We start from the raw sequence: 11355 nt of genomic DNA, 5'->3' as shown, positions 1-11355 counted from the left end.
GTAAGATGGGACTACAACAGCACGCGGGCAGCCCTCGGGTCACATGGACTCGACGTACGTCGCCTCGTGGTTACGTCGCCATCTCCCGTTTATTTATTAAAAAAAAAAGTTCGGTCATTTCGACGTCTGTACATATGTGCTTCATGTTCTTTATTGTTTGTTTACCACAAGTGAAGGTCAGGAATTGTTCTCTTTCCTTTAAGTGTTTTTACTGTGTCACCTCATGACTGCTGTGCCTGTGCGCCACGTGGGTGACGTAGGTGCTTATGTAGGTGCGTTCCGACCGACGGCGAAAATCGCGTGACGTCGCCGTGGGAACGGATCGCCGACGTCACCTGAGGACCTGCTGTGTTTGTATATTGAGAGTAACATTCCGAGAAAGTAGAAAATCGAAGAAGCAGAAGAGCGAGGGGAGATTTGGGGGGGCGACGACCTTGGGAGGTAAGGAAGGATGAGATCGCCCCGGCCGGGGGGCTCGGTGGGTTAGAGCGCCGTTCTGATGCGCCAAGGTTGTGGGTGCGATCCCCGATCAGGGCACCTACAAGAGTCCATGCCTCTCTCTCGCATCGATGTAAAAAAACAAGAAGAAAAAGAGAAGCACTGAGAGTTTGGGGGGCTTTGGCCATGGGGCGGGAGACGTTTTCTGAGGCTGTGGCTCCACCACAGCTGGGGACTCCCTGAACCCCCCCTCTGTGCGCAGACAGGCCGGAAAGACTCTTTGCTTGGAAGCCGTCGGGAAGGCACAGCGCCCACGCCCGCCTCAGTATATAGAATTACTGGAAGCAGAGCCACTTCCCATCAGGGAAAGCTTCTCTCTCAAATAACCATGCTCACAGCGAAAGCCTGCGATCGGGTCACGAGGCGATTTTATTTTTAACAAGTATCCCCGCTGCCCGGAGGCCGTGTCACTGCGCAGAGACATTTACTCACATTTACTCGGATTCCCCAGAGGGACCAGGCGTCCCCCCTGCACTCTGCCGGCAAGCTTATTTTTTAAGTATATTTGTATTGACGTCAGAGAGGAAGGGAGAGGGAGAGAGAGTTAGAAACATCGATGCGAGAGAAACATCCATCAGCTGCCTCCTGCACACCTCCCACTGGGGATGTGCCCGCAACCCAGGTACATGCCCTTGACCGGAATCGAACCTGGGACCTTTCAGTCCGCAGGTCGACGCTCTATCCACTGAGCCACACCGGTTAGGGCTGGCAAGCTTATTTTTTAAGTATATTTGTATTGATGTCAGAGGGGAAGGGAGAGGGAGAGAGAAGCATCCATGAGGAGAGAGAGCCATGGATCGGCTGCCTCCTGCACGCCCCCCACTGGGGATGGAGCCTGCCCCCTCGGGCATGTGCCCGGACCGGGAATCCAACCGTGACCTCCTGGCTCCTAGGTCGACGCTCAACCCCTGAGCCACGCCAGCCGGGCCCGCAAGCTTATTCACTCTTTCTATGGCAACAGCAGAAACGCTCCGTCCGCTTAGGCAGAGCAAATGAAAGCTGAAGAGGCCTTCAGCTAGATTCCATAGGCACAGAGCGGGGCGAGGCGAAATTTAAGTCAGAAAGGTCCCCGGGTGTTCAGCTTGGGACACGATTCCAGCACTGCCTCCGGAGAGAGGCCTCCGTGAAGGGAGCTCAGCACCCACCCCCACGGCCCGCTCCTGAAAGGCCGCTCTGTCCGCCTCAGCACTCACCCCGGGGAGGCCGGCTGGTGTTGGCTCTTCCCGTGGGTTTGTCACCGCTGACACCTGAGACCCAGAGGGCAGACAGCGTGTCCAGGCGGCTCCGACCCCAGCGCCAGCCCGGGACAGGGCCTGTGCGGGTCAGGGTCCTGGGGTGGAAGTCCGAGACACGGGCCGTCCACACAGGAGCCCCCTCTCTCCCCATCAGGAAGTGACCCGTCTCCTAAACGGAGGTGCGTGTCTTTGCAACAACCTCCCGAATTCAGATGCGTTTCACGGCTCAGGGCGCTTCTAGCAGTTTCTGGAGCCTCGGAGGCAAAGGATCAGCTCCTCAGCTGTCTCCCCACACTCAGACCCTCCCTCCCCCCGAATCCCAGCACTCCCAAAGGTGCACCCAGGAGCTTCTCCCACCTGCACCCTCCACCCTCCTCCCGTCACAGGGAAACTCCAATGCTGGGCCAACTTGGAGCCTTTGAAACAAATCCGCTTAGCAGCTCAAAGCTCTTGTTTATTGAAGAATCTTAGCTAAAGTAGAAAAACACCACATTGCAAAGAAAGAAGGGAAGGGGAGGAGGGAGGAAAGGAGGAAGGAAGGAGGGAAGGAGGGAAGTAAGGGAGGAAGGGAGAAAGGAAGGAAGGAAGGAAGGAAGGAAGGAAGGAAGGAAGGGAGGGAGGGAAGGAGGGAGGGGGGAGGGAGGGAGGAGGGAAGGAGGGAAGGAAGGGAGGAAGGAAGGAAGAAAGGAAGGAAGGGAGGGAAGGAGGGAGGGGGGAGGGAGGGAGGAGGGAAGGAGGGAAGGGAGGAAGGGAGGGAGGGAGGGAAGGAGGGAAGGAAGGGAGGAAGGAAGGAAGAAAGGAAGGAAGGGAGGGAAGGAGGGAGGGGGAGGGAGGGAGGAGGGAAGGAGGGAAGGGAGGAAGGGAGGGAGGGAAGGAGGGAAGGAGGGAAGGAAGGGAGGAAGAAAGGAAGGAAGGGAGGGAAGGAGGGAGGGGGGAGGGAGGGAGGAGGGAAGGAGGGAAGGGAGGAAGGGAGGGAGGGAAGGAGGGAAGGAGGGAGGGGGAGGGGGAGGGGAGGAAAGGGAAGGGAAGAAGGGAAGGGGAGGGGAGGGGAGAGGAGGGGAGGGAAGGGAAGGGAAGGGGAGGGGAGGGGAGAGGAGGGGAGGGAAGGGAAGGGAAGGGGAGGGGAGGGGAGGGGAGGGAAGGGGAGGGGAGGGGAGGGGAGGGGAGGGGAGGGGAGGGAAGGGAAGGGAAGGGAAGGGAAGGGAAAGAGGGGGAAGAAAGGAGGGAGGGAGGGAGGAAGGAAGGAAGAAAGGAAGGGAGGGAGGGGGAGGGAGGGAGGGAGGGAGGGAGGGAGGAGGGAAGGAGGGAAGGAGGGAAGGAAGGGAGGAAGGAAGGAAGAAAGGAAGGGAGGGAGGGGGAGGGAGGGAGGGAGGGAGGAGGGAAGGAGGGAAGGAGGGAGGGGGGAGGGGGAGGGGAGGAAAGGGAAGGGAAGAAGGGAAGGGGAGGGGAGGGGAGAGGAGGGGAGGGGAGGGAAGGGGAGGGAAGGGGAGGGGAGGGAAGGGGAGGGGAGGGGAGGGGAGGGGAGGGGAGGGAAGGGAAGGGAAGGGAAGGGAAGGGAAAGAGGGGGAAGAAAGGAGGGAGGGAGGGAGGGGGGAGGGAAGGGGAGGGGAGGGGAGGGAAGGGAAGGGAAGGGAAGGGAAGGGGAGGGAAAGAGGGGGAAGAAAGGAGGGAGGGAGGGAGGGGGAGGGAAGGGAAGGGAAGGGAAGGGAAGGGGGAGGGGAGGGGAGGGGAGGGGAGGGGGAGGGGAGGGGAGGGGAGGGGAGGGGAGGGGAGGGGAGGGAAGGGAAGGGAAGGGAAGGGAAGGGAAGGGAAGGGAAGGGAAGGGAAGGGAAGGGAAAGAGGGGGAAGAAAGGAGGGAGGGAGGGAGGACGCACTGAAGTCGGCGGTTTGGTCTACAGTGAACACAGAACAACAGAAGCCTGCATGACCCCACCAACATTCAGGACTGCTCTGTGGGAGTGAATGGTTCTCCCTTTCGAAAGGAGAGAGGCCAGTGAGCCGCCACCTGACGCCTATTCAACCCGGGGAACATGTTGCTCTTCGGTGTAAGGAAGCTTGTAAATGAAGCCCAGCTCTGAGCGGGGGGGCGGGGGGGGCAGGTACCAAGCAGTTTGCTCGGTGGAATGTCAGGCGTCAGGGGGAACGTGCCCGTGGATCCACACAGGCACAGAGCTGACATGGCACGTTCTCACTGTGGACAAGCCCTTCTCTGTGCTGAGCCCCGTGTGGGGCCGTCGCTGCTTCTCCTCATGAACAGCGAGGCATCGGGGCGATACCACTTGCCATGGCCTCTCCGTATGTTTCCCCTGTCGGGACATTCGCACACCACGTGTCTGCTGTTGTGGAGCGAACGCCAGTGAACGACCACTGGAGTCCAGACCAAATTAAAATTTGGGGAGCCTTTGTTAGCCGGCCGGCGACTGCTCGGCCTTTCTCCACGCAGGGAGTCCAGAGAGCAGCCCCGACCCTTTGTGCGGGACCGCTATTAACCACACCCTGTTTTTGCAGAGCAAGCAACCCAAGACAAAACGGTTTTTCCCAGGCACCGTCAGGGTCATGCCCTTGACGACCATGTTATTCTCAGGGTCATCCTGTTCTTCAGAAAGCTGACAGTGATCTACGTTCTATCTTGCAAGGCTATTTTGTGAGGTGCAGCTGGGATTCAAGGCTAAGTCGACTAGGAGGAAGCATGCTCAAAAATTTCTACTCTCTGACAACTGCATCCCCGTTGTCCGCGTGCGCGTGGGCAAGGGGACAAAGCCCGTCACGCAGAGCCCAGCAGACGGCAAGGGAGGGCGTGGCCCTACGGGACTTGAGCTGACTGCCTTCAACAGCTCCGAGACGCCAGGCCGCCATCCGCACTCCGCCCGCCATCCTCGAGTGCATCCCCTCGCCTTCTTACACACACGGATTTGGTAAAATTCGAAGAAAGGAGAATGGATCTGTCCCACACCCGGAAAAGACCTGGTTTTTAATTCATTCCTATCCATTTCAGGAGGGTTAGGGCAGTAAAGGAGGGAGTAAGAAGAAAGCTTGATAAGAATCAAATGTCAGGGGGGCAAAGGTTGTGCGTGAATGAGGCCTTGGACAACGCGAGCCAGCGACCGTCGTCCGGCGTGGTCCCGAATGAATTCCTATTGTTCCCCACGCGGGACCGCCTTGAGAGGGCCGGGTGCACGTGGGCCCACCATGGCTTAGGATTTCAGCTTCGAGAATTCCACGGTCCCCGAGGAACGGAGCAGATGGCTCTTTGGAATGTCTCTTAGGAGGACGTTTTCGTTCAAGTTATTTTTTTTTTTTTTTAATTTCCCTTCTGAAGACATTTTTATGTCCCAGGATTCGCGCGAGATGGGGCAAAGGGCTGTTTTTGTGGCTGAGACGTTTAAACAATGAGCGACGGACAGGGGCGTGGGCAGCGGGAGGCAGCTGTCTCTGCCATGGACGGAACCCAGGCCCTCAGATCTCACAGGAAATAGGGCTCGAGTGCACCTCCGGCTCCAGGGAGCTGCGGCGGCTCTGTTTGTGGCAACTGTATTTCTTGGAACGTGGTGTTCCCTGAGAGCCTCCCCCACCCACCCCGCTGCCTGGCTGCGAAGGGCGATTCTCTCAGCCCGTGCCCCGGGCACACGTGGGGCCCTTGAACCCCTACAGTCAGACTCTCACCAAAGAGGAGAGGGGAGGGGAAGGGAGGGGGGGAGGAAATGATAAAACAACAAAGACTTTTCATGGTCACCTCAACTAAAGGCAACTTCTCAATAAAGTGGGTGTTTTTTTATTTGTTTTCCTCCTGTGTTTTTTTTGTTTTTTTTTTTGGGGGGGGGGGAGGTAATTTTTTTAGGTTTCTTTTTAAAGCCCTATCTGAAGCATGCCGTCCTCGCCGGCCCGCACCAAGCGTTCATGGGAAGAGAGACCCATTAAATATCGGAGAAGTCGACGTTCAGTTGGCATCTTTCAAAAACACACACTTGCCCAAATCCCCAGCTAGAGTTACCGGGGCCTGAAACCCAATCCGTCAGGAAGCAGCGCCCCGGAGCCCGCGCTCTCACCAGGGGAACGGACGGGAGGGCAGGCACGCTCACCCCGGCTCATTCCCGGCTTTGCCATCTGAATCCGCTTTCACGTCCCCGGCCGCACCCTGGCTTTCAGGGCGAGGGCTCCGCCCAGAAGCCAACCTCACGGAGACGCTGACAGCAGATTTTCCAAAGAGTCAGACCCAGCCTCCCGAGATCTCCACGGTCAGCCGGGTGGAAAGACTTCCGGACGGAGAATGTTTCCAGGGAACGAGCTGGCTCTCTCTGTCCACACCCGTCCACCTGCGCCTCCGTTTCCCCATTTGGAAAGGAACACATCTCATCGCTTCTTGGCTCGCGGAGAAAGATGAGACGCTGACGAGGCAATCACAGCGTGGGGCTGTACATGTCGAAAGACACATTCGGCAAAGGTCAAAGTCCTCAGAGAACCCATCATGTGCCCGCAAGACTTCAAAGGCCTTTCTAAGCACTTGAGTGAATCCTATACAATATAATAAAGATGTAATATGCAAATGGCCATTACGCTGCGAAGCGTAATGACCAGATCACGGATCAGCAGAAGGGTGGAGCAGCGAGCTACAAGCAGGTGGTGGAGAGCTACAGGAGGGGGCAGGGCAGCAAGTTATGGGGGGGTGGGGCAGGGGGGGTGGAGGGAGCTACAGCAGGGCAGCAGCGAGCTACTGGTGCTTGGATTCGTGCGCAGGGCTGCTAGTTAATAATAATGCTAGTTGCCATGGATTAAGGAACTGTTATGCTCCGTGACCACCTTTACCTAATGAGTCACTTAACCTTGATCAAAAAGTATTGTGAGCTATTCCGTGATTTCTCAAAGTCCATTCACCCAGTACGTGTAAAAGTTAGAGTCCAGGCCCGCGTCTCAGACACCAAGACCACCTGCATCTATTAACTTTCTAATGGTGGAGAGTCAAGGTTTTGGTGTATGAGAGTTGGTGAAGGACCCTTAATAAACATATACAGACAAACATATAACGTGTGCCTATGTGTATACGGATGTCTAGCCTTTGAATACCACATGTCTTACGTAACAAGCTGAGGACGCACAGGCCTGCACATGGCAGCTTCATAAGTATGCCATTCCATCGTCTGCTAACGACTCGGTACCTGGGAGGGTGAGTCCGCCTGTCTATCATTTAGAAAACCAGAGGCTGTGACTACGCAGGTTTTCTTTTCTTTTTTTTTTTTTTTTTTAATATATTTTATTGATTTTTTACAGAGAGGAAGGAAGAGGGATAGATAGTCAGAAACATCGATGAGAGAGAAACATCGATCAGCTGCCTCCTGCACACCTCCTACTGGGGATGTGCCCGCAACCAAGGTACGTGCCCTTGACCGGAATCGAACCCGGGACCTTTCAGTCCGCAGGCTGATGCTCTATCCACTGAGCCACACCGGTTTTGGCGACTACGCAGGTTTTCTTCGCCTCTGGCCAGCACCCTGATTCATTCTCTTGGCTCATTCACGCCAAGCTGTCCAGCTCCAACTGGCTCAGATACTCGGCTCAGCGGAGCGGTCCTCTCCACCAGCTGACTTGGCGGACCCGAGGCCCTGCCTCTGCCCTGAGCCGCACTCCGGCGACTCAGCGCTTTCACACAGTGTCCGCCCGTCTTCTGTTTACCTCCTGCCCTCGCCGCAAACAGGAGTCCCTTGTCTTGTGCGTCCGTCTGGAGCGGGCAGCACGCTGCTGGGTGCACGGTCGCCGCATGTTCACCCGACGTGCGACGTGTAGACGGATGAACGAACAAGTGACCGGAGCTCCTATTTAGTGGGTCACCCTCTACCATTCCCTATCCAGGGCCCCCCTGCATTCCCGGTGGCCACGCTGTTCTGTGGACCTTCTTGGGGGATGCAGGTCTAGATAGGAGCCCTAGGACTCCCCCTGTCGAAATTCAAGAACAAGTCGGACTGCGGGATCAATGACTCCTTTCCGGGGAGCACAGCGCCTCCATGGCCCGTCTCGGCTTCTCTCTGCGTTTAGGAGCCCAGGACAGATCGCGGGGTGTTTATTTTGCTGCCCCCCCCCCTGCTCCCCACCGGAAACGGAGAGTCCCATGTGAGGAGAATGGGGAAGGGAAGGCAGACAGACGTTTCAGCAACAAGAGGGGCCCCACTCAGCATTCCTCTGTGGAAATCTACGGCCAAAGCCTCCAGCTACTCGATGGCGACGCTTGCGATCCGTTACTCTTTCAACTAAAATCGCCAGCTTGGGAGGAAATGAAGACATCATTTTCCAAAACAAAAGGCAGAGCGCGCTCCACACGCCCCCGCGCCCCGGTGCCAAGAGCAGCTGAGCACACACAGGAGGCAAAGCGAACACCACCAACCCCGGCCCCGTGTGCGCTCGCAGACCGCGGACCAGGCCAGGCGCCTCGGCGCGCAGACACCCTCTTGGGGGCACACGTCTGAAACAGCGCGTTGACTCGGCTGGAAACAAAAGCGCCCGGGGAGGGCATCCCGGCGAACAGGGTTTCTGAAAACACCCAAGCCCGGAACAATGCCGAGGAAGCGCCCGCCCCCCCCCAGCCCGCAAAGGAGGGGAAGTGAGTCAGGACCCCGTCCGTCCTCACCAAGCCTCGGGCTCCAAACAAGTGCGTGAAAAGCCCGGCCTGATGGTCCTTTCCCCCTCGACGGCCCACACGGTGCGGGGGTGTGGATGCCGCCAGGTTGGCACGAGGGCGTCCTACGTGGAGGGAGAGGAACCCCCTGGGCGGAGGCACCTGTTGTCTGCGATCTCCGAGGAATGCACACGCAGACTGCTGGCCCCTTCCTGCGCCCCGGCGTACGGCAATGCCGACACGTCCTCCTATGATGCTGGTTTTTCCACGTCCACCTGTCCACGAGGCAGAGGAGGCTCCAGGCTAAGGCCCCAGCTATGCCCAGGATCCGTCTCTCCTGGTGTGCGTGCGTGAGAAGGGGCTCTCGCGGCTACGGAACACTTTCATCCCCTTGGATCGGTGCGGGCTGTGTGTGTGTGTGTGTGTGTGTGTGTGTGTGTGTGTGTATGTTTGGTCTGTTAATGGGTTTTGTGGGTTATTTTTTTTTTAATATATTTTATTGATATTTTTACAGAGAAGAAGGGAGAGGGATAGAGAGCTAGAAACATCGATGAGAGAGAAACATCGATCAGCTGCCTCCTGCACACCTCCCACTGGAGATGTGCCCGCAACCAAGGTACATGCCCCTGACTGGAATCAAACCCGGGACCCTCCAGTCCGCAGGCCGACGCTCTATCCACTGAGCCAAACCGGTTTCGGCTGTGGGTTATTTTTTTAACTATGGCTATCTCTATAGGCTGTTGGATCCCGGAGGCCGTGCTCAGGAAACAGCTGCCTCCTTCATCTCCAAAAGGCCCCATGGCTTAGTTAAATATTCTTTTGCGCTAAATGCAGCAGTTGTTGGAATTCTAGGAAACTGAGCCTGAAAAAAAAAAAAACACTGCGATGTTCAAAGAGAAAGCAGCGTGATGAACACACACATGCTCTGTCTGCTAGAGGAATTTTTTTTGGGGGGGCGGGCAGAGGGGGAGTACCAATGGGGGACCTCCAGGATGCTTCCTTTACAGAACAGTCCCAGTCCCGTCTTTCAGCAGATGCCTAAGAAGACACGGCTGTAGGCCGCGTCCTGTCCTCAGAAAACCATGCCACAAGCCATCAGAACCGTCCCATCTGCGTGTCGCGCATGAGGCATTCTTCCGACCTCAGCCGGCAACAGCTGCCATTTGCTCCGTCCGAGAGCCTGAGAGTTGCCTCGAACCCTCCCTTTCCTCAGACCCCATGTCCAATCTCAGGAAGTCCTGGTCGTTCCACTTTAAAACGCATCCCTGGTCCAAGCCCTCCCCACCGCCCTCACCGCTGCCTCCTGGGCCCCAGCTGCCGTCATTTCTCAACGGCATCGGCATCCTACCCGGCCGCCCGGCCTGCGCCCTCAACACAGCTCCGTGGCCTCCTGGCCTGCACGGGGAACAGCCCGCGGCCTCACGGTGGCCCACAGGACCCTGCCTGAACTGAGGCCTGTTCCACTTCCAGCCACGTCCCCTGTCGCCACCCTCGCGTTCCTCCCTGTCGGACCACCCTGTTCCTGAAACAGGCCGGGTGCAGTCCACCTCAGGGCCTTGTCCACGGAGGCGCCCCGACGGCCCGATTCTAAATGGTGGCTTACCACCCCCGAGCGATGGCTTTCCCCCTCCCTTGCCCCGTGTTCTTCCTGCAGCCGTATCACTGCGGCTGTCATGAGGATGTGCCCCTCGGACATCCGGCTCCAGGAGCTAACCGGCCCAGGGTCCGGGCTGTGGACTCTGAACTTTATCCCTGTATTTGCATCAGGACCCTGCCTCCCTGGGGTTGCTCTGAGCCAATGGCTGAGCATGGCTGGGGCCCAAAAGCAGGCGATCCTAGGAGACATGGGACTCGGGCAGCGGACTTGGGCTCCAGGACTGTCCGTAGCGCTGGCGCCCTTCCTTAGACCCAGCCCTGCCTCCCTCCCTCCTTCACTCGGGTCAGACTCACCCCAGGTCTGACCCCTCTCCCAGACTTTCCCAGCCTCTTCGTCCTACCTCCCATGGCCTCTCCTGCGGTCCTTCTACTGATAAAACCCAACACATCTGCTCCATCCTGGCACCGGTTTCTTAGAGGACTTCGACTGACGTGATCCTCTTCTCCCCTCCTGTATTGTGCTTCTTATGATACTTGTCTTCCGTCGTCTACTCAAACATGAGATCCGGTGGGTAAATACGTACATCCGTGTGCCCCAAACACCGGGCCCAGGGCCTGACGCATCCTAGGTGCTCAGTAAACATATGCAGGTTGAAGGAATAACAGATGCTTTACAGGAACAGCCGTCGTTAACGTCGTCCACTAAATAAATGAATAAGCGCATGACGACGCCAACCAGTGGCCCCCACTCGGCTGCCTCCTGGATCCCCCAACCCTCTTGTTCTAGCTCACCCTCCCCTTCAGTAGGTTTCCAGGAGCAGAAATGAGATCTGAGCGGTGGGTTGATTTTAGGAAAAGATCCAGACCAATAACTGGATGGAGGCCCGTGGGTTCTGGGCAGCAGACACGCGCGTTTGACTGAGGGGTTTATCGCCACTGCTCTCCCGCCTTCCACGGCAGCCGGGATCTGCAGGTCAACGACATGGAACGTCCTGACGGTTTGCCGTTTTTCATCAGCTTAGACGTCCATCCAATAGGACCCACACGTGGCCCACCCCTAGCCACGCCTCCCGTTCTCCGGTCTCCCTGAGCGTCTTGTGAGGACGTAGGAGCGAGGACAGCCCACTCTCAGGTTTGATTGTGGACTGGGAACCGGTGGCTTAGGTTCTGTGGTTGGGTTGGGGGGAGCGGGGAGGAGGGGGGACGGGGTTCTAAATGAGAACATGCAGAAATCCTTTCTCTAAAGGGTCACTAAGTTTATCCAGAGGGGATTCCCGCCCGAGGGGTGACCCCAGCTCTACGTGTTCTGGGAGTTACATGGAGGAGGAGGCGGGGCCCCGCGAGTTTCTCACAAAGGCTGCTCCAGCCTCAGCCTCCTCCCACCTTGCCCTGGTCCCTGAGCAGCCGAGGAGTAGTGATTAC

Source organism: Plecotus auritus, assembly GCF_963455305.1.
Source record: "Plecotus auritus genome assembly, chromosome: 12".
Classification (NCBI taxonomy): Eukaryota; Metazoa; Chordata; class Mammalia; order Chiroptera; family Vespertilionidae; genus Plecotus; species Plecotus auritus.
The sequence above is the reverse complement of the archived record's forward strand: the minus strand, read 5'-3'. Positions refer to the sequence as shown.